Source organism: Pseudonaja textilis, chromosome 1, assembly GCF_049901715.1.
Source record: "Pseudonaja textilis isolate UNSWEBS1 chromosome 1, rPseTex1.2, whole genome shotgun sequence".
NCBI lineage: Eukaryota > Metazoa > Chordata > Lepidosauria > Squamata > Elapidae > Pseudonaja > Pseudonaja textilis.
This window is the reverse complement of record NC_141990.1, coordinates 89,740,493-89,760,833: the sequence shown is the minus strand read 5'-3', so window position 1 is coordinate 89,760,833 and position 20,341 is coordinate 89,740,493.

The window sequence follows — 20,341 nt, the reverse complement described above, 5'->3', positions numbered from 1 at the left end:
ATATGTTATATGCTATGTTCACACTTATATGTGTTTTCTCATACATGCTTGACAAACCAAACTAAAATAAATAAATAAATAAATAATTATTGGGTTTTAAAAATGATGATTTCTAAGCTATTTTTTCTACAATAGAAGTTTCCTCTTAGAGGAATGTCCAAAAATGTTAGGAAGCGTCTGATACCTGCCATCTATTTAGTCCAATTCAGTAAACATTATGCTATGGTAATACATTATACTGTATTATCCATGGGTGTGACATTGTCATGCAGGGATGTATTTTCTCTTCTTAATGTTCATGTTTATGTATGGATTTCATTATTTGTTTGTATATACTGTAAATGTGTTTGTGGTTTGGTTTCAGCATTAAAATAGATAATTCAGTTCTCTGAAAATAAGTCTATGATTACATTCATTTCTCCATGGTTTTCTTTATCCACATTGTATTCGTTTCATAAGCCAAGACAAAATTTTTGTACATGGAAGACATTAGAATACTGCTGGGACATTATGAGAATGATAGTTGTGTGTGTGTGTGAGAGAGAGCGGGGGATAGTTTCTGTTGTAGTTTGAAGGAAAGGAGAGGCTAGACCAGGGCATGCGGTTAACAATGTTTATTAAAGGAACGGTGGTTGTCGCGTCTGCCAGCCAACGGGCAGACTAGCGTGCGAACAACGGCTGGCTTGGCTTGACAGCCGGCTTTATATAGCCGGCTGTCAAACGGCGCCAGCCAATAGGAACGGTTGGTGATCCTGCGTAAAGAGCGGACCCGGTTGGAACCCCAACCGGTTCCCAAGACATAACACCCCTTCCCCCTAGATGGGAACACACATAGTCTTTGAGATACGCCGGTGGTCTGTGTTGGCGACCAGAGCGACGTAACTCAGGAGAGTCATTGGGCGAAGACAAGTTCGCGGACCCCTGGTCAGGGTACGTAGGGGGGCGAACAGGGCTCGGTGCAGGAACTGGAGCCAGGGAAAAGTCTCTGCCTTTGCTGGGGATAAACAGTGGCGCTCCCGGCTGGCAGTCCCGGTCTACTGCCTGCTCCCTCTGCTCCGTTGGAGAAGGTTGGTCACTCTGGGGATCCTCAGCTGGACCTTGGTGTGGAGCCCGCGGCTCATCTGGTGGGGACGGGTCTGGGCCGGTCAGGCTGCTCCGTCGTCTCCGCAGCTGGTCCAGGTGCCTTCGCCACACACGACCGTCTTCAAGTTGGACCCGATAAGATCTCGGACCTGTGACAGCCACGACCTTCCCGGCCACCCACAGTGGGTCCCCCGCGTAGTTCCTAGCAAACACTAGGTCCTGAACTGCAAAATTCCTGGCCAGACTGTCAGACCCCAAAGGGGTGTCTGGACAGTAGTGGGGGTGCAGCCTATCTAAGGTAGTCCTCAGGCGTCTCCCCATCAGCAGCTCAGCCGGGGATTTGTTCGTAACTGTGCACGGTGTGGTATGCTGGCTTAGGAGGAAATGAGACAGTTTAGAATGCCAATCCACTTGGCCGAACCTGGCTAACGCCTCCTTGGCTGATCTGACTGCCCGTTCAGCCAACCCGTTGCTGGCGGGGTGGAAAGGGGCCGTGAAGACGTGTCTGATGCCCAGATTGGTGACATACCTGCTAAACTCGTTCGAGGTGAACTGGGGGCCATTATCGGAGACCAGTGTGTCAGGGAGTCCGTGAGTTACGAAAAGGCGAGTCAGGGCTTTAACAACTGCCTGGGTGGTGGTCGTGGGAAGTAAGGCCACATCTATCCATTTTGAATATGCATCCACGGCCACCAAGAAGGTCTTGCCGTGCATTGGCCCGGCCAGGTCGATGTGAAGCCGTGACCACGGGGCATTGGCACTTTCCCACTTTTGTGGTGTGTGGCGGTTGGCGGGCTGCCCTAGATTCCTGACAGGGTCGACACGAGCTTACCCACTTGGCGATCTGATCGTCCATCCCGGGCCACCAGACGTAACCGAGCCAACGCCTTCATCCGCACGATTCCTGGATGGCCCTCGTGCAGCATCTTCAGGGACGGGTATGCGAAGGGTGGTTGGTATGACCACTCTGGTACCCCACAACAGGCATCCCTGCAACTTAGAGAGCTCTAGCTGGCGAGTTTTAAATGGGGCGAAATCAACTGAATAGTTCGTTTCTGGCCACCCCCTCCCTACCCAGTCCAGAACCTGGGCGATTGTTCTGTCCTTCTTGGAATGTGACGCGATGTCGTCTGCAGTCACTGGCAGCTTGAGTTCGTTTACATCAAAAATGGCATGCACAGGAGCTGGGTCCTCGACTTGGGCTGGCAAGGGGCAGTGGCTGAGGGCATCAGCGTGGTTTAGATTTTTACCGGGACGATATACCAGTTTGTACGAGTAAGCCGCCAGGAATAAGGTCCATCTGGTCATTCTGGGCGACAATATCTGTGGGGTTTGCTTTTCCCCTGATAATAATCCTAAAAGCGGCTTGTGATCAGTAATAAGTTCGAATTGGTGCCCGAATAGAAATTCGTGGAATTTTTTGACTGCTGCTACTGCAGCCAAGGCGTCCTTATCAACCTGGCTGTAATTACGCTCAGTCGCTGAGAGGGTTCTTGAAAAGAAGGCAATTGGTGCCTCGGAGCCATTGGGGAGCCTGTGACTTAAGACAGCTCCTATCCCAAAAGGGGATGCGTCTGCGGCTAGGACCAATGGAAGGCGTTGGTCAAATTGTATTAAGACAGCCTCAGAGGTGAGTAGAGATTTGACTGCCACAAATGCTTGGTTTTCTTTGGGTCCCCAGTGCCATGGTGTGTTTTTGTCTAAGAGTCTGTGCAATGGCTCAGCAACTGACGCCTTGTGTGGGAGAAATGAAGCGTAGAAGTTCAATAACCCCAGGAAGGCTTGTAACTCGGTTTTGTTGGTAGGCGTGGGTGCCTCGTGGATGGCCTTGACTTTCGATTCCACCGGGTGGATGCCTGAGGCGTCTAGCCTGTATCCTAGAAAGTCCACCTGTTTAGTGGCGATGGTACACTTCTCCGTTTTAGTTTGAGGCCATGCTGCCTGAACTTCTCTAATACTGCCCTGACTCTCTGGATGAGTTGGGGTCTGTCCCTGGCTGAGACTAAGATGTCATCGAAATATGGCACTACGCCGGGAGACCTTGGAGGATTCGCTCCATCAGTGATTGGAAAATACCTGGGGCTACACTTACGCCAAACTGGAGACGCTTACATCTGAATGCCCCTCTGTGTGTAACTATGGTCTGTAAGTCAGCTGTTTGGTTATCCACGGGAACTGTTGGTATGCCTGTGACATGTCCAGTTTGGCGAAAATGGTGCCAGGTTCGAATGTGTGTAACAGGTGCTGAATGACTGGGACTGGATATGCGCTAACCTGTAGATAACGGTTGATTGACGTCTTGTAGTCAGCACAAATTCTTAGATTACCTCTTTTTTAGCGGGGTGACTATGGGGGTCTCCCACTTAGCGAAAATCTGTGGGTTCTATCACCCCTTGTTTTAGTAGTTTGTCTAGTTCGCGTCCAATTTGGGGCGGATGGCGAAAGGTACTCTACGTGGTTTTAAGCGACGGGGACTGCCTGTGGGTCTACTGAGAAGGAGATGGGAGTGCCCTTATAGCAGCCTAACTCACTACTAAAAACGTCAGAGTAGTCTGTAAATAAGGAGTCAACATCAGAAGTTGAGACAGCATGGACTCCTTTTATACTAAGGCCGAGAGAGGGGAACCAATCCAACCCCAAAAGACTAGGGAGGGCACCATTAACAACCACTAAAGGCAAATGGCCTTTAAAGGTTTGGAATTTCACGAAAAACTTGCCTTTCCCGAGGACGGGGATGTTCTTTCCTTGGTAGTCTCTCAAGGTGAGATGGCACTTTTGAAGCTGGTTCTTCGTCAGTCTGGGCTGGATCTTCTTAAGCGTGTCCCAAGATATGATTGAGAGCGCTGACCCCGTGTCTACCTCCATGCGGCAGGGATTACCTTCTAGTAAGACAGAAAGTGTAATTTTATTGGGGGTGTAAAGTGTGTGGTTGGCTTGGTAGCAAGTATGGCAGTTTTCTACTTGCCTTCGGGGAACAGGAGAGGAAAGAAATCTTTGTGGAGAGGTGCGCGCTGCCTGGCAGACTCTTGCGAGGTGACCTTTCTTGTGGCAGTTGTGGCAGGTGGCGTTTTGAACCTGCATGATGCCCGGGAATGGGAACCTCCACAGGTCAGGCATAAAAGAGTTTGTTTTGGGCCACTGTTGTTTCTTGGCCTCGCTCCTACCTGCGGCTGTCTCATCGGTTTGAGGCGATGCACATCGGAGTATTCTGCAGGGCCATCCTCACTTACCGCTTCTTCAGAGTGAACGGAGGACGTGCTGGGCCTGGGAGCGGTGCCCTGGATCTCAGCTGCGGACTGTGCTGCAAGTTCGGCAGCTAAGGCTTCTTCAACTGCCTGGGGGAGGTTTAGGTCTCTTCTAGCCAGCAATCGCCTCTGGAGTTTTAGATCCCTCACCCCACAGACGAGTTGGTCGAGCAGCATGTCGTCCAAATAGTTCTTGAACTCACATTGTAGAGCTGCTGTCCTCAGGGCTGCCATATATTGATTTATGGATTCCCCCTCGGCTTGCTTCCTCATCCTAAAGGTGAAGCGCCTAGCAATCTGAGACGGTTTTGGTGAGTAGTGGTTGGATAGCGTTTCCACCAACTCTGCCCATGGGACATTCCCGATTTCTCGTGGTGCCAGGAGTGCTGTGGCGGTGTCGTAGACTACAGCCCCACAGTAGCTGAGGAAGTAGGATTTCTTCCTCTGCTCCGAAGCTTCACCCAGTCCAATGGCATCGATAAAGTGGTTGAAGCGATTCTTATACGAATCCCACTTTTCCTCATCAGGTTTGAAAGGGGGGAATACTGAATTGACATTCATTTTGGACCCCTCAGTCTCTTGGTAGACTGGTCTGCCTCACTGGGTGCTCGTGGTCTTGGATTGATGCTGCCTGAGAGCGTTGGCGGCTGTGGCTACAGTGCCCTAGTCTCACTCTGTGACTTCGGCTTTCCTGAGGCGCTTGAATTTTCGCGCTCTTTTGCGAGCGTTAGGCGGCTGTGGCTGCGGTGCTGTACCGACAGCGCTTTAAAATTCGAGCCCCCTTTTTTTTTTGTGTGTGTGTGTGGCGGCTGAGGCGCTCGCAATTTTGCTTGGTGGCTTCTGTTAGTGACCGCTATAGTAATTCGCGCCCTTTTTGTAATCGAGGCGGCTGAGGCTCTCAGCGCCATAGCTTGCTCTAGTGGCTGCAGCTCAGTGACAGCCGTTAGAATTTTCGCGCCCTTTTTCTGCGTGCGTGGGCGGCTGCGGCTTCAGCGCCCGACTTTCACTATCTGTGGTGCTCTAACCTTTGCGACTCTTACTGACAGCACCCGGCCTTCGCTAACCGCGGCAGATCTAACCTGAGCGGCTCTATCACTTTCACTTTCCCGATGACAGGCTTCTGAGTCCGATGCTCGGTAAGCAAAACGGCTGCGGCTTCCGTTCCTTGAGAAAATGCTCCTGACTAGCCTTCCGATCCCATCCTCGTCGCCAGTGTTGTAGTTTGAAGGAAAGGAGAGGCTAGACCAGGGCATGTGGTTAACAATGTTTATTAAAGGAACGGTGGTTGTCGCGTCTGCCAGCCAACGGGCAGACTAGCGTGCGAACAACGGCTGGCTTGGCTTGACAGCCGGCTTTATATAGCTGGCTGTCAAACGGCGCCAGCCAATAGGAACGGTTGGTGATCCTGCGTAAAGAGCGGACCCGGTTGGAACCCCAACCGGTTCCCAAGACATAACAGTTTCTAGTCTGCTATTTGATAAAATTAGATGCAGGAAATTATGTTGGGTCCAGTTTGGACTGGAAGATATAGGTAAACATCTCTAGGATGGAAAGCCAGGGCAAATTGGTGTGTTTGATATTTGAATAAGGATCATCCAAAAAGAAATGGATGGAACTGTAAACTAAATTGTGTTGTTGAAAAATTTAAAAGGTGGCACCTGCAATGCAAACCATTTCTATATTTTCCCCAAGAAAATTATGTGGTTGTCTGATTAAACATGAGATTTTGAATATAAAATCATGGCATTGTGTTATTATCTTTGAGTGCCTTGGTGAAGTCCCAGGCAACCGGAGGAAAGAAAATGTTGTCCTTATCACCTAACTGGAGAAAAAAGAAATCATCATTAGATCCAGTTATCAAAAAAAAGTAGTGGGCTTCCCTTTCATGGGAAGATTTTAAGCAGAGCTGTACAGGAATCTTTCTGGATCTAGGGCATTTGAATTTGGATTTGAATTTGGATTTTTGCATCTATCAACCCCTTTCAACTTCATGATTTGAATTACCTTAGTGTGAAGATTTTTTTTAAAGGGGGAAGATCTTAAGTGAGACAAAAGATGTATACTATGAATGTTTGAGAGGTATAGTACAGTTCTGAAACAAAACCTGCTCCTTGTACGTTGTATAAGAATATCAGCAGGTATCAGTGGCTATTATTTTCACTGTGTTATTATCAGAGCCTTTAATATGTTCTGTTAAATAAAAGTTACAAGAGAGGAATGGCAGTAAAATGAACAGATATATTTGTACAATACTACGTATCGCTCTCAGAACTGGAATAATTAATCCTAATGTCTTGCTGGTTTTTATATTAACCTCAACACGTCAGAATTGCATAATATTATATAACAAAAAAGAAAGCAGAAACAAATTATCATTTGGCTTGCAGATTAAAGTTTCAAAATGTTTGTTTTTAATACATATAATTCTTTTTATTCCTTGAAAAAAATGTCCAGAGACAGCTGAAGTAAGAGCAACCTTTTCAAAGGTCTTGTAAAATGTTAATCATTGCCAATATTTCCCCTGTATTAAATACAGACATAAATTTAAATAAGATGGGTTATAAACAAGCTCCATGTGTAATGCTTTGCTTTACTGTGTATCATAGTAACTGTTAGTGTTCTCTCTTTTTTAATATGATTAATAAATACAATTTTATTAAAGAATGAATAGAAATTTCTACAAACTAAAATAAAGGAAGGAGAAAAAAGGAAGAAATAAAATAGAAAACTAAATTGCACAAAGAAAATAAAAATTAAACCTATAAGAAAATAGAAATGAAAGAAAAAGATAAAGAAGTGACTTTTGATCTTCTTTTACCACATTTAAAAGTACAGTTATGGACCACGCCTCTCTTCTAATCAATTCTATTTAATCATCCATTTTTTAATATTGTAGACAAAGAGCCCATAATGAGTTTCCTGTCAGCAATAAAAATACATATTGTCTTTTCTCTAATCAGACAGGTCAGTTTGGCCAACTCAGCAGGTTCCCTTGCCTTCACCAAACATTTTTCCATTGCAGGAGTTGTCAAATCTTTTCATCTCTGTGCATAAAAATAATCTCGCTGCACTTATCATGTACAGTACCTGTAAAAATACAAAGATCTATGTTTTTTCCACCAACTGTTCATCCAACAGTACACAGAAGGAAGTAACTAGTAATATTCTCCAGCACTTTTCCAACATTTGCCTGATGGCAGCTGACATTATAGCTGGGATAAAGTCATGCAATGAAGTTATTGTTCAAAGGTCATTTATGTGGGTTGTTGTGTCATGACTACCTAAAGCCACAAGTCTTTGTGTTTCTTTTCTCTGAATTCTTACCTTAATTCTTTCCTAAGAAATGGGCATTTCTGTTCAAAGAAGTTATCAGGTAGCCTTTACAACTTAGAGACTAAAAAAAGCACTAAACATGTCTCCATATAACAACTGTTTGGGGAATGAAAAGATGTGCAGGCAATATGAGCCATCTAGAAGACAAACAAAGATTTGTAATATATTGTTTATGAACTTGTACTATATTGCTTATTGTACCTGAAATATAATGATATATGAAGGCATTTCCTGTTCACTTGAGCGAAGAATGGGAGTGATTTATCTAAAACAATATTATTCTTCCAATAATATCCTAAATAGGTCGGGTCATATATGAGAAGATTATGAAGAGGTTCTTTATAATACTTCAGCACAACTTGTTCTTATTTATCCAGGGAATCAGGACACCTAAAAATCACTGGCGGTTTATGAATTTTTTCATTCACATTTATCTGCACTTCACGTAATGTTCTTCACACTGAAAGAAAATAGGGTGCTGTACATATTTACTGCATGTACTTTCTGATTGAAACTCTTTATATCCTTTGCTTAAACACATACGCTAACAGAGAGCCAGGCATTTCCCTACTCAGAGTCAAACCTTGGCCTCTCTAGCTTTCAGCTATAGAGGAATTTAGGTAGGAATCCCACCATATCCTTTAACCCATTTTATTTATTTATTTATTTATCGCTTACAAGATAATAGGTATAAGTATATACATAGTTATGAATTCATGAAATAGATACATATAAGAAACAATAGGACAGGGACGGTAGGCATGTTGGTGCACTTAAGCACGCTCCCTACAGACCTCTTAGGAAAGGGGCAAGGTCAATAGTAGACAGTCTAAGGTTAAAATTTTTGGGATTTGGGGAAGAAACCACAGAGTCAGGTAGAGTATTCCAGACATTGACCACTCTGTTGCTGAAGTCGTATTTCCTGCAATCAAGTTTGATGCGATTTACCCTGAGTTTGTATCTATTGTGTGCTCTTGTATTATTATGGTTAAAGCTGAAGTATGCATTGACAGGTAGGACATTGCAATGTATGATTTTATATACTATACTTAGATCGGACCGAAGGCGGCATGGTTCTAGGTTTTCTAGGTCTAGAATTTCGAGTCTGGTGGCATAAGGTATTCTGCAACGAGTAGAGGAGTGGAGAACTCTTCTTGTGAAATATTTCTAGACTTTCTCAACTGTGTTAATATCAGATATGTAATGTAATCATGTTCATCTCCAGGGGAGAAAGGATATTACTTTGTTGCTTGTATGTACACTGAGAGCTTATGCACTTGAGACAAATTCCTTGTGTGTTCAATCACACGTGGTCAATAAAGAATAAAAATAAACATTAAATGACCCAAAAGAAGAACAGTCTCCTGTGATATCAGAGACTTTGAAAGCAGAAATGGACCAACCTATTTTGGAAATAGCTCTAAGGTATTTACATCTGCTTTTAGAAGTTCTTAGAAGCACTGATGGTGTTACATAGTTTGAGTAATGAAACACATGCAGAAAACAACCAGGTTCAGAGAGCACCAAGGACCCTTCAATTCTTACAAGGGTTAGCCAGTATCAATAGTTAATTTTTTCCTATATATCCATATTATATAGGGAAAAGGCTCCATGTGAACAAGTACCTCAAACAATCACAGATTAAATCAAATAGCATGTAAGAAATGGCATTCATGTTGCTCAGTTCTTTTCTCTCTACAACCTGTTCCAAATCACAAAAACGTTGCCCGGGATAGATAAGTTTACAAAATCAAACTGCTGTGTTATTTGTTCTTCCAAAATGGAAACAATTTAGGTTTTATTCAACAGTTGTAACATCTGGAAAAAAAATACTGTGGATATTTTTTTTTTGGAGTTTTAATCCTTTGTATCTTGAAACACATCTGTCTGCTGCATTTAGATGGAAAAGGAAAACTTTCTTGAAAATCTGATATAGGTGAAATATAACAAAGATGAAGTTCTCATTATTTTACTGAGCAGGCAGTTTTCTAAATCTGAATAGGGGAAAATAAAACAAGCTAGCAATGGTTTGTTGCATAAAGGGAGAGAGCCAGGAGCCTTTTTAAGTACGTTTTCAAGTTCTGTAGGAAAGTACATTATTCATATTCTAGTCATCCTAAATGTTACATTCAAGGAGAAAAATCTTGGCTGGAATCAAGCGCAATTGGCAACAACTTTTGACAGGAAAAATAATGTTTTCTCTTACTCAGTGGAAGACTGAAGATACAGGTACCCCTTGACTTATGACCATAATTGGGTCTGGAATTATGATCATCAGTCATGTTACATCCAGTGTTACTTTTTGTGTATGTGTGGTGTTCATCCAGTGAAGGTGGTAATTGTAAAGCAAATGCTGCAGTCATTAAATGAACGCCACAGTCATCAAGTGACTCCATTGCCGGCAATAGGTAAGGTTGTGTTGTTTTTGTTGTTTTTCCAGAAAGACCTTCCTATGCATTCCAATATGCCCATAAATTGTGAGCTTTCACATTGAACTTGCTATACATAATACACTTATTTGGGGCTATTAGAAAATCCCATGGTATTATATGAATCAATGCCGTCTGAATAATGAAATTTTAGATTTATATTTTGACAAGATCAGAGTAGGCGGTGCAGTAGAGAGAGACAAAGTTATGTAAGGATTTACACCACCTCTTCCCTGTGTCCTGCTAATCTCAGGTTATTCTCTTTTGCCATTGTTCCTGAGTAGGAATGCATGGAGGTCTTATTCCCTGCCATTTGGTTAGCTAGATAATTGTCTATCTCTGTTCTTATTTTAATTTCTTTAAATAAAGCTGTTTATGTTACCAACATCAATCCTGCTTTATTAATCATTGCTCAGGTCAAATTCCTGCTTTCAGGAATGCTCATCTGCACCTACAAAAACTTCCCCTCCAGTATTTTGAAGGTCCTATTTATCTAAACATTATTTCTTTGTTTATATGTAGCTCTTGTTTCTGTTGGATCACTTTACCCCAATTCTAATTAAAAATTTAGGAGATTCCCAAAAACTTGAATATGGAAAACTTGAGCAAGAAGTTCTTTTTCTGCAATAATAACAGTCTCTCCCCCCTCCCCCCACTTTTTTTAAAACCACAAATAACAATAGTTGAAGAATGACCATGAGCCATTGGCATGCTTTATTTTTCTTTTGTCCCCCTAGACAAAATACAAAAGAATTTAAAATGTGTTTTGGCATACAAATGCAATGGAAAAATTATAATCTGCAAAAATCTGCTGATGGCATAGTCAAAACCATACTAAATTAAGTAAGCAAACATGTTTCTAATGTGTCTCATGAAAGTCACAGATTAATCTATTCATACAGATTCTTTTACCAAGTTTTTTTAAAAGCATGTTTTTAAAAAGAAAAACATCTTCAGCATGGCATGAGGCCAGGTTTTTGTGGAACCACCTATCTCTCATAATTTTTGCCTGGATGATATCAGTTGGCAGAATTGGTGTACTCCAGATCCCTTTGATTGAACAATGCTATCTATCACTATTCTGGAAATATGCCTTCTCTGATATAATACTTGTTCTCTGGAACAAAATTCTTTCTGAGAACAATGTGTCTGCCTTCAAAAGGTGTCCTGGAGACCTTAAAGGCCTTGATGGTGTTTTCTGAGGCCTTGGGGCAGTATCGATGTAGATTGTGTTGTTTCTCTGTGTCATATAATATATGTGGGTATATGCATAATTTTGTATTTGTTTGTCTGTTTATTCTGTCATGGTTATGTAGTGTATACTGGAAGTGGTGACCTTTTGAGAGCTGTATGCAATGAAATTTCATTTTAATTTATGCCAATTAGTGTACATTCAAAGTGACAATAAAGTTATTCTAGATGAAACCATCTCAATGGATACATGCTATACGCGCTATGCATGCATCGGTAAGAAACCATCTTGTTTACATTGTACTGTATTTTTATTTTGCTGTTTGATAATGTGATATTGTACCTGAAATCAATCAATCAATCTGCTAGTCAGGAAACATATTGGGGTTTTTAATCATTGATATGGATCCTTTAGTACTTCTTAAATCTGGGTTGTGAGAGTACAAGAAGAATACTAACCCCCAGCATGGAGCATCTGTCATAAAGGTAGAAGGTGAAATTTAACTTAGACAATTCACATTTGCGTGCCCCAGATTATGTCAGTGTTTAATCGAGTAACATATCCAGATATTGCAAATTTGTGTCCTGGAGAAAGGATTAGTAAAATAATTGCACATTAACACAAGTATATCTGATAACATTCTATTTTCTTCTTTTGTCATTGCAGTTTCAAGATATGCTAAGCAAGAAGCAGCAAGAATTAAAGAAGAGATATTAACAAAAGTTTAACAACTAACTCAGGAGATTGTGCACCAGCATTAGATAAAATGTGTTCAAATTTTCAGAGGTAAAGCAATTTTCCTCTTAGAAAAGTGGAGCTATCAAAAAACAAATAGAGAAATGTCCTTGTTTTGGAACATCTGGCAGAAACATCCATATATGGAGATGAGACTTTTCTGAATTTCCCACAAAACTGTATCAGATAGGAGGACTTCAGATCATAGTGCGCTGTTTTCATATAACTGCACAGGCTATTCATTGTTACATATTGCAATGAGGATTCTGATGAAAGAGTCTGCTAGAGTCATTATGCAAAATAACATAAAAGAAACCTCAAAGAACAGTTAAAATTATTAGACTGCTTGTTCATTACAGATCAGGTTATTTTTCCATGGTTGCTTCCCAGCATGGGGTGCTTGGTCATCAGCCCCTTTCAAGTTCTAAAAATGGCACAAGAGGCCTCTTAACTATCAGGCTGCCCTGTACGTTTGGCACCAAATTCAGACTGACTTGGAGAAGTTCATCTTAAGTTGCCTGTTTTTGCTCTTCAACTTTGTATACCTTTCCATAAGAAAGTATGCCTATTTTTAGCTTTTGGCTGCTGAAACTAAATCCAGTGATGAGATTTTCATAGTTCTTTCTCCTTCCCTTAAATCAAAAGGCTGGGATACACTTGAGTGATGTGGCATATATTAAAATTTCCCCCCCTCTTTTATTCAAAAAGATGACTTGAACATACATGGAAATCCTCTTCACCTTTTGTGAAACCCAGCTGGTACTTAATTACTGATTTTTAGGCCCTTGGTGTTTTTTGACTTGAATTATTAATTTCTGTTACATGACTAATTGGTGTAATATGGACTATTTATTTCCTATAGAAGAAAAATATTTTTCTGGAGCGTTATGGTAGTTAAAACCAACACTTGGTTTAGATTGATTTTTGGGCTAAGGCAATTGGAGACACATACAGTAGTTGAGGCAAGCAAGATGGACAATGATAACATGAATGCAATTATGTCTTCCTGAAAATCATGCAACATGTATGCTTGTGTCAACTATTTATGACATCATTATGTAAGTTCATATTGCTCGTGTTGTCATTCAACATCAACATGTCTTGTTACATTTGCTACTGACACATGGTTATGCCCATGAATCATTAGGTATCCACTGGATACTATAGAATTTAAATTACATTATGTTGCACCATACTACTTTAACCATCTGCTTGCTAAAAAATAATGCTCATGACTCTTAAGGGGATCTTTTCACCTCAGCTGGGGGGAAAGTGTGATAGTGAAGACCCACTTTTCCAAAGTGTTCTTCTTGCCAATTTATTATGGTTTGTCACAGTCAGCCAAATGCTTTAACTATTTTTGGCCTTTTTATCTAACTATCGGGTCCTTCCCAAGGACCAGGGATAGGAAGATGAGGTTTAATGGTGGCTATATTATCAACAAAAATAGTATGCCAATCATGAGACATTCCATTTCATTAGAACTGATGTGAGAGAACCAATAGTATCTATATAACACAGTCTTTTCACCAGAGAAAAGATGGTCAGAACAAAAGTGGAGTAAAAGAACTTTTTGTATTTTTTTAAAAAAATATGGTAACCTTTATGCTGGCAAACTCAGAACTGGTTGAGGAGATGAAAGAGAAACATCTGTGCAGGAAATGAAGATCAAAACCCTACCTTCATTCATATCTGCTCTGTGAACTGAAGTAGCAGCAGCCACAACAACAATAATGAATTATTAGGTAAGGATTCAGTACCATCATCTGCTCTTAGCTGTGAGCTTTGCTTAAACATCATACAAGCCACTTTCAGAGAAAATGCTAATTTGTTAAAGCATTGCCTGAGTAGAGATGCCAGCATAGATTCCAAGTACACAAACAGTAGACACTATGCTGTGAGAAGGTGTCTATGGAAGTAAGGAGAGAGAGGCATGGGGGAGGGAGAGAGGGAGTCAGGGAGAGAGAGAGAAAAGTGTGTGTTTGTGTGTGTGTGTGAGTGAGTGAGTGTGTGTATAATATTCAACTATAGAGAATTTATCCAGTTCGGTGCCAACAAGAAAATCCAAGAAACCAGTTGCACAGGTGTTTTCAGAGGATAGTGGTTGAAACCATTCATCTCCTGAAAGGAAGTGTTATGGAGTAGGAAACCTTAGCAAAGAAAAGTAAATTTAATTTATTAAGTTTAACTTCCATTTTTAATAGCTTTTACTGAAAAGCCACCTGCTGCTCTTTTCAGACATTTTGTTTGTTTTCCTTGTCTTATTTGTTGTCTAGGAAAAGAAGTCAGCAGTCCTTTATTTTCTCAAAACAAATTCTTAAGGCTCAAATTTTCTATTAGCTTATTAATTGCTGAGTTACTGTAAGAGAATTATCAGAATATTTAAATATCTGTTCCTTTTCATGGATTTCACTTACAAGTAACCACAAATCAGTTTCCCAGTCAGTTATGTTATTATTGGAAGATATTGCTTTAAAATCAAATATACTTTCTGGAAAATAAAAACAAAACCCCAGTATTATGACTACAGAGATGTTTAAACACCGTTTAATAGCTTCCATAGCCTTTATCTTGAAAATAAAGTTCAGATTTATGCAACAGCCTTTATTTAGTTTGCATGCAAAACAACTACTTCAAATAATATTGCTTACATATTTATCCTTAGCTTTCTAATAGTAGATGCTTTTAAGGTGTCAAAAACACTTCAGAATAACTACATACAAAACACTGGGTTATTAGACAAATAAACAATAAAAACAGAGGTGGTATTCAGCAGGTTCTGACCAGTTCTGGAGAACAAGTAGTGCAAATTTTGAGTAGTTTGGAGAACCGGCAAATATCACCTCTGACTGGCCCCGCCCTCATCTATTCTCTGCCTCCTGAGTCCCAGCTGATTGGCTGGGTCTTCTTTTGTTGTCCTGTACAGGAGAACAGAGCTGAAAAGCAGGTTAGTGGGGTGGGAAGAGAATGGAGATTTTACAGTATCCTTCCCCTTCTATGCCCACCAAGCCAAGCCAAGCCCATTAAGCCATGCCCACAGAACCAATAGTAAAAAAAATTGAATCCCACCACTGAATAAAACTATGAATGAACAAACTCAAAGTGCTGATTGGTCCTGGAAAGATGGGTAAGGTATATAGTGTTGTGGACAATCTTACATCTTTTGTTTACCCCACTTTTATTATTTTTATAAATAATTCAAGGAAGCAAATTATCTAGCATACTCCCCCCCCCCCATTTTCTCACAACAATACCTGTAAGGCGGGTTGAGGTGAGAGAGAGTGACTGACTCAAAATCACCCAGCTGGCTTTCATGCCTAAGGCAGGACTAGAACTCATAGTTTCTTACCTGGTGCTTTAGTACACTCCTTCTCTGTTAGCATCTGAGGTAATAACGTGATCTAGTTTTAACTACAATTGGGACTGAACATTGAGCATCTGAGGTAATAACGTGATCTAGTTTTAACTACAATTGGGATTGAACAGCTACAATCTCAGCTCTCTTGTTATAGTATTTATTTACAGTATGTCCTCCTAAATATCTTATTTCTGGCTGAACTACTTTGAGAGTTACTTTGTAGTAAACACATATGTAACTGATTACTATATTTGTTAATATGGTGAGCATTCAGATTGCAAAATTTTGGTATATAATTCAACATCACATTAACATATTTAACATTTAAAGATTTTCCCATAAATCTGTATGCATCAGAACATTATTCCAAAAAGGTACCAGATAAACCATGACCATATCATATGGGTCAATGAGCCCTCGATTCCTTTACACTTCCATCAAAGAAAATCTGATGCTTATCCTTACAAATACATTCTTTCTGGACTCTGTAAAATTTTAAATAGAATGTTTTGATGAATGAACTTTAATTTCAAAACTATAGATATCATTTTAACATTTTTAAGGACATGCATCCATTGATAGGACATTATCAGAGACTACAGTTCTTCAGTCCATTGTTTGAGATATTCCAGAAGTATCTACTTTAAAAGAAATCTTGAGCTTTGATTATAGGCTTTACTTCTATCATGGATTCCATCAAATAAGAAAGCATCTTGGGTGCCTTTGAAATGGCCAGAGTGTTTGGTCCATGTTGATATAAGATATTACCATTATCGTAAACTTCTCAGCCTTTTGACTAAGATTAGTATAGTATCAATACAAGGGGACATACAATTAAGGGGACTAGACTATATTCCAAATTAAAAAGTTTAAGACACTAGAATCCTCCATCCCATTAAAGTTGATATAAAAGGTTATATTTCTGCCTTGATCCGCTCCCCCATAAGGATGAGGATGGTAATTGGAAAGATGAGAACCATCACCTACTTACTTGACCTTTGACCCTCTTGGGTGATTAAATTGGTCAGTGGTTAAGTTGGAGGGGACTCAATGCCTCCTTGAGTGTGGGAAGCATTCCCTCTTTGTTCAAGGAAGCATTTATGACCTTTCCTGAAAAAGCTCTCTGTAGACCTCCCTCAAAAATTCAATTTTTGAGTTGGGCTAGTGAGAACATGGCAACCTCATACAACTCCAAATGGATTTGGATGCAACTGATTATCTAGATGAGTGGGGTTTAATCTAGGAGATGGTACTAAATCTGCCTTGATCATGTTGGTTAATGACCTATGTTGGCAATTAGATGGGACAGGTATGAACCTAATAGTTTTCCTGGACCTTTTGACAGCTTTCAGTACTATAGAAGCATGCTATCCTTCTGCTCTATGTGACAGAATTGGGATTGTTGCTCGCTACCATCTAACTCTACAAAAACCAATTGTTACCATATCCTTATGGCTAGTGCTCCAGTTGTGATCCCTCCTTCACTGATCAGATTTGACAATATATATCCATGTCTTAATTGCAACCATTTTGACTATTGTAACATATACTACACTATAATTCTTAAAATGTATACAAAAGCTGCAATTGGTGGCAAAAGAGGTTGCTAGGATGTTGACCAATGTAAGGACAAGGATTGCTGGCTATCTGCCACAATTTAAGGTGTTGGTGCTGACTATTGAAGTCCTACATATGAATATCTACCTCTTCCACTATAAAACTGTCCAATTCAATCAACAAGAGAGACCCCTTTGAAGATACTCCATAGTCAGAAGCGGTACAGTAAATTTATGTGGTACAGTAAAGGACCTTCTTTTATGTGCCTCCAGCCTAAAGAACTTCTCAAGTCTTTACTGGTAGGGAGTGGTACAGATTCTTCTGGGGAATTTATAAGCACAATAGCAAGACAAATGGGTTCTTCATGACCAGTTTGCAATGTTTTTGTATTTTTTAGAAAAAACTGCTAGACACCGCTAAAAACTGGGTTCTTGGAAGGGGCTGAGATAGATAGACTTTCACTCAGTATGGATTTTCCTCTGTTCTTTTGGATTGGCCTTAAACTGTAGCACATACCACTGATACGCTTCTACTCATAGAAGTCTCAGGCTTAGTGTTATTTAAGCACATCCCAATAACACTATTAAGCTTTGAGTTTTAGAGAATTTAAATTCCATCCATATTTGTGTTTCGCAGAGCTTTTCCTGCTTGTAAAAGTAGGAAAAATTTACATGCATTTTTGCTTGTAAATATTTTGTCCCAAAAATTTCTGATGTACAGGGTGGACGTATTCCCATTTGGAAAATTAAAGCAAAAATTGTGGCATTTTGCTTTTTGTACTTTTCTTGTTTTGTAATTTTATCCAAGACCCACCCAAATGAACTACTGTGACATTACAGGAATGGCTGAATCATTTAGAAACCAAATGATTGATACAGCATGGATCAAATTCTAGTTTGCTAAAGAAAAGAAAAAAAAAACAATTAAAATCTAGTTTTACAACCTCTACTTCATTTACAGGAATAAAGAACAATAACAGCACTTTGATAAATATTTTGAGAATTTTGCCCATAGTATTTACCTAATGAAACATAAAAAAAATTCCCATGAGCCTAGAAACAGGGTTAGAAAGGTTATGGAGGCAGTGTAATTTATTTATATCTTTTCTGCACTCTATTCTTTCTAATTCCTTCACTATAAGAAATTTTTCTGGATTCAGATTATTCATCTCAGGCTTTCATGGTAGACCAGTCAGGAAACAGACTTCACTGGACTGCTGGAACTCTGAAAACAGAATTTCTCTTTGCCCATTCTCATAATAAAGAGAATCGAAGTGGGATAACCTTGAGTTTCTTTCGCAATCTCCTTTTTTTCAGGTTCTTAAATAACTATTCCCTAAACCCAGTGTTTACATAGCCATTTTCTCATTTTATCTTCAAGTTTATCTCTATGCTCATCTACAGTTCCTTTATCACCATTTCCAATAAATATTCTCTGTATCCACCTTTCTATACAAACGAACAAAATAAAACAATAAAGGAAAATATTTGTAGCTCGGGGTTGAAATGAGACATTTTATTACCCAAACTAGGTAATGTCACCAGTGCTAGATTAGCATTGATGAGGTTACCTAGTTTGGGTAATGAAACATCTGCAAGAAAACAACCAAGCTCAGAGAGCACCAAGGACTCCACAAAACAAAACAAACAAACAGAATAGATTCCAGCTTCCTTTTGTCCTTCTTCGCTTGTCCACAGTTTATGCAACTGCTACTGTATCTATAGTTAGTAGAACCAGACATTTAATCACATTCTGCTGCAGGACAAAAACCTCTTCATAGAAGTTCATGGGTCCTGCAAACATTGATAGATAGAGACATTTTTTACCCTGCAGCTTAGGGCTAAGAGAGGGTGACAGTTCTCTCTCTCTCTCTCTCTCTGTCTACATATACATATATATATATATACACACACACACTACATATACTATTATATTGTATAATAGCCTTAAGATTCTAGAAATATTGGAATACTTTAAATTCTAATACTTTTCAAAATCTGTGCAACAGGCCCCTCTCCACTCTTTTAAATTTTTTTTTCCAAAGGAATGTTTATTCCTGCAGGCCAGGGCTAATGGCTCTGAAAGGCCTGCATTCATCAGACTAGCGTTTAACTGTTCATGGCTGCCAAGTTAAACAGCCTCTCACCTACTCTGGTGCTTCAAAAGGAAACAACCTCCAAGGTAACAGGCTAATTTCCTTGGAGACCAAAAATGTGGACAAAATCTTATAGAAGAAGCATTTCACCCCCCCGACCCCCCGAAAGAATCTCAATATGTTTTGTTTTCAATTTTTTCATCTGAATTTAATTCAGGTATTGCTCCAGGCTTTTGCATAGTTTCAGGGGTATTGGATTCATGGCATAATTCCAATTAGATGAGGGAGTTTCTCATATTTGCACGTATTGTGAATGTGAAAGAGATATGAGAGATACCCTTGGACAAAATAATTTGGTTGAGCAAATTATAGCACATTTTCCATTTTCTCCTCAGCAAGAATAAAAAAAAACGTGAATTTTGTTCATTTAACCTGAAATTCGCATTCCATTCCGTTTAGGCCAATCATACCAAAGAAGTCAGTTTTCCTCAAAATTCTGTCTTATCAGGGAACAAAGGGCATGCCCATGTGCATGGCTAACGCATGTAGAGAGCTTTGTCCATGACTTAATTACCTTGTGACCTTAATTCAAAGACTTGTTTCCTCTCAGCCAGGATATCAATAAGATATCTCTTTAGTAATGGGACTACGACTATCATGAGTCCTATTTACCACCTGTATCTTTCACCTCCTGCATGGCCCATTCCTTTAGTTCTGGATTTATTAGCAATAGTAATAGCACTTAGGCTTCACAGTGCTTTACAGTCCTCTCTAAGTGGTTTTACAGAGTCAGCATTTTGCCCCCAACCATCTGGGCTCTCATTTTACCGACCTCAGAAGGATGGAAGACTGAGTCAACCTTGAGCAAGTGAGAATCAAACTGCCAAACTGCAGGCAATTGGCAGTCAACAGAATTAGTCTGCAGTATTGCATTCTAACCATTGTGCCACCCGAGCTCTTAGCAATAGCCACAGCACTTAGCAACCTTGAACTGGTCAGGATCAAACTCCTGGCTATGGGCAGGGTAAGCGGGCAATACTGTATTCTAACCACTGTGCCACCATGGCTCCTGGATGATTTGAAAGGTGTACTAAATTTTTTCCTTGTTAAATTGAAGGAAGAGGTATTGGAGGTAGGGTGATAGAGGTGTCACAATTATATCCTGAAACAAGAATTTCTCAGTATTTTGCTAGTGATCTGGATGAAGTGGTGGAGGGGATGCTTATCAAATTTGCAGATGAGACAAAAGTAGACAAGAGAGCTAAACAACAGGGGGGGGGGAGTTTAAAATGATCTTAATAAGTTAGAGGAAAC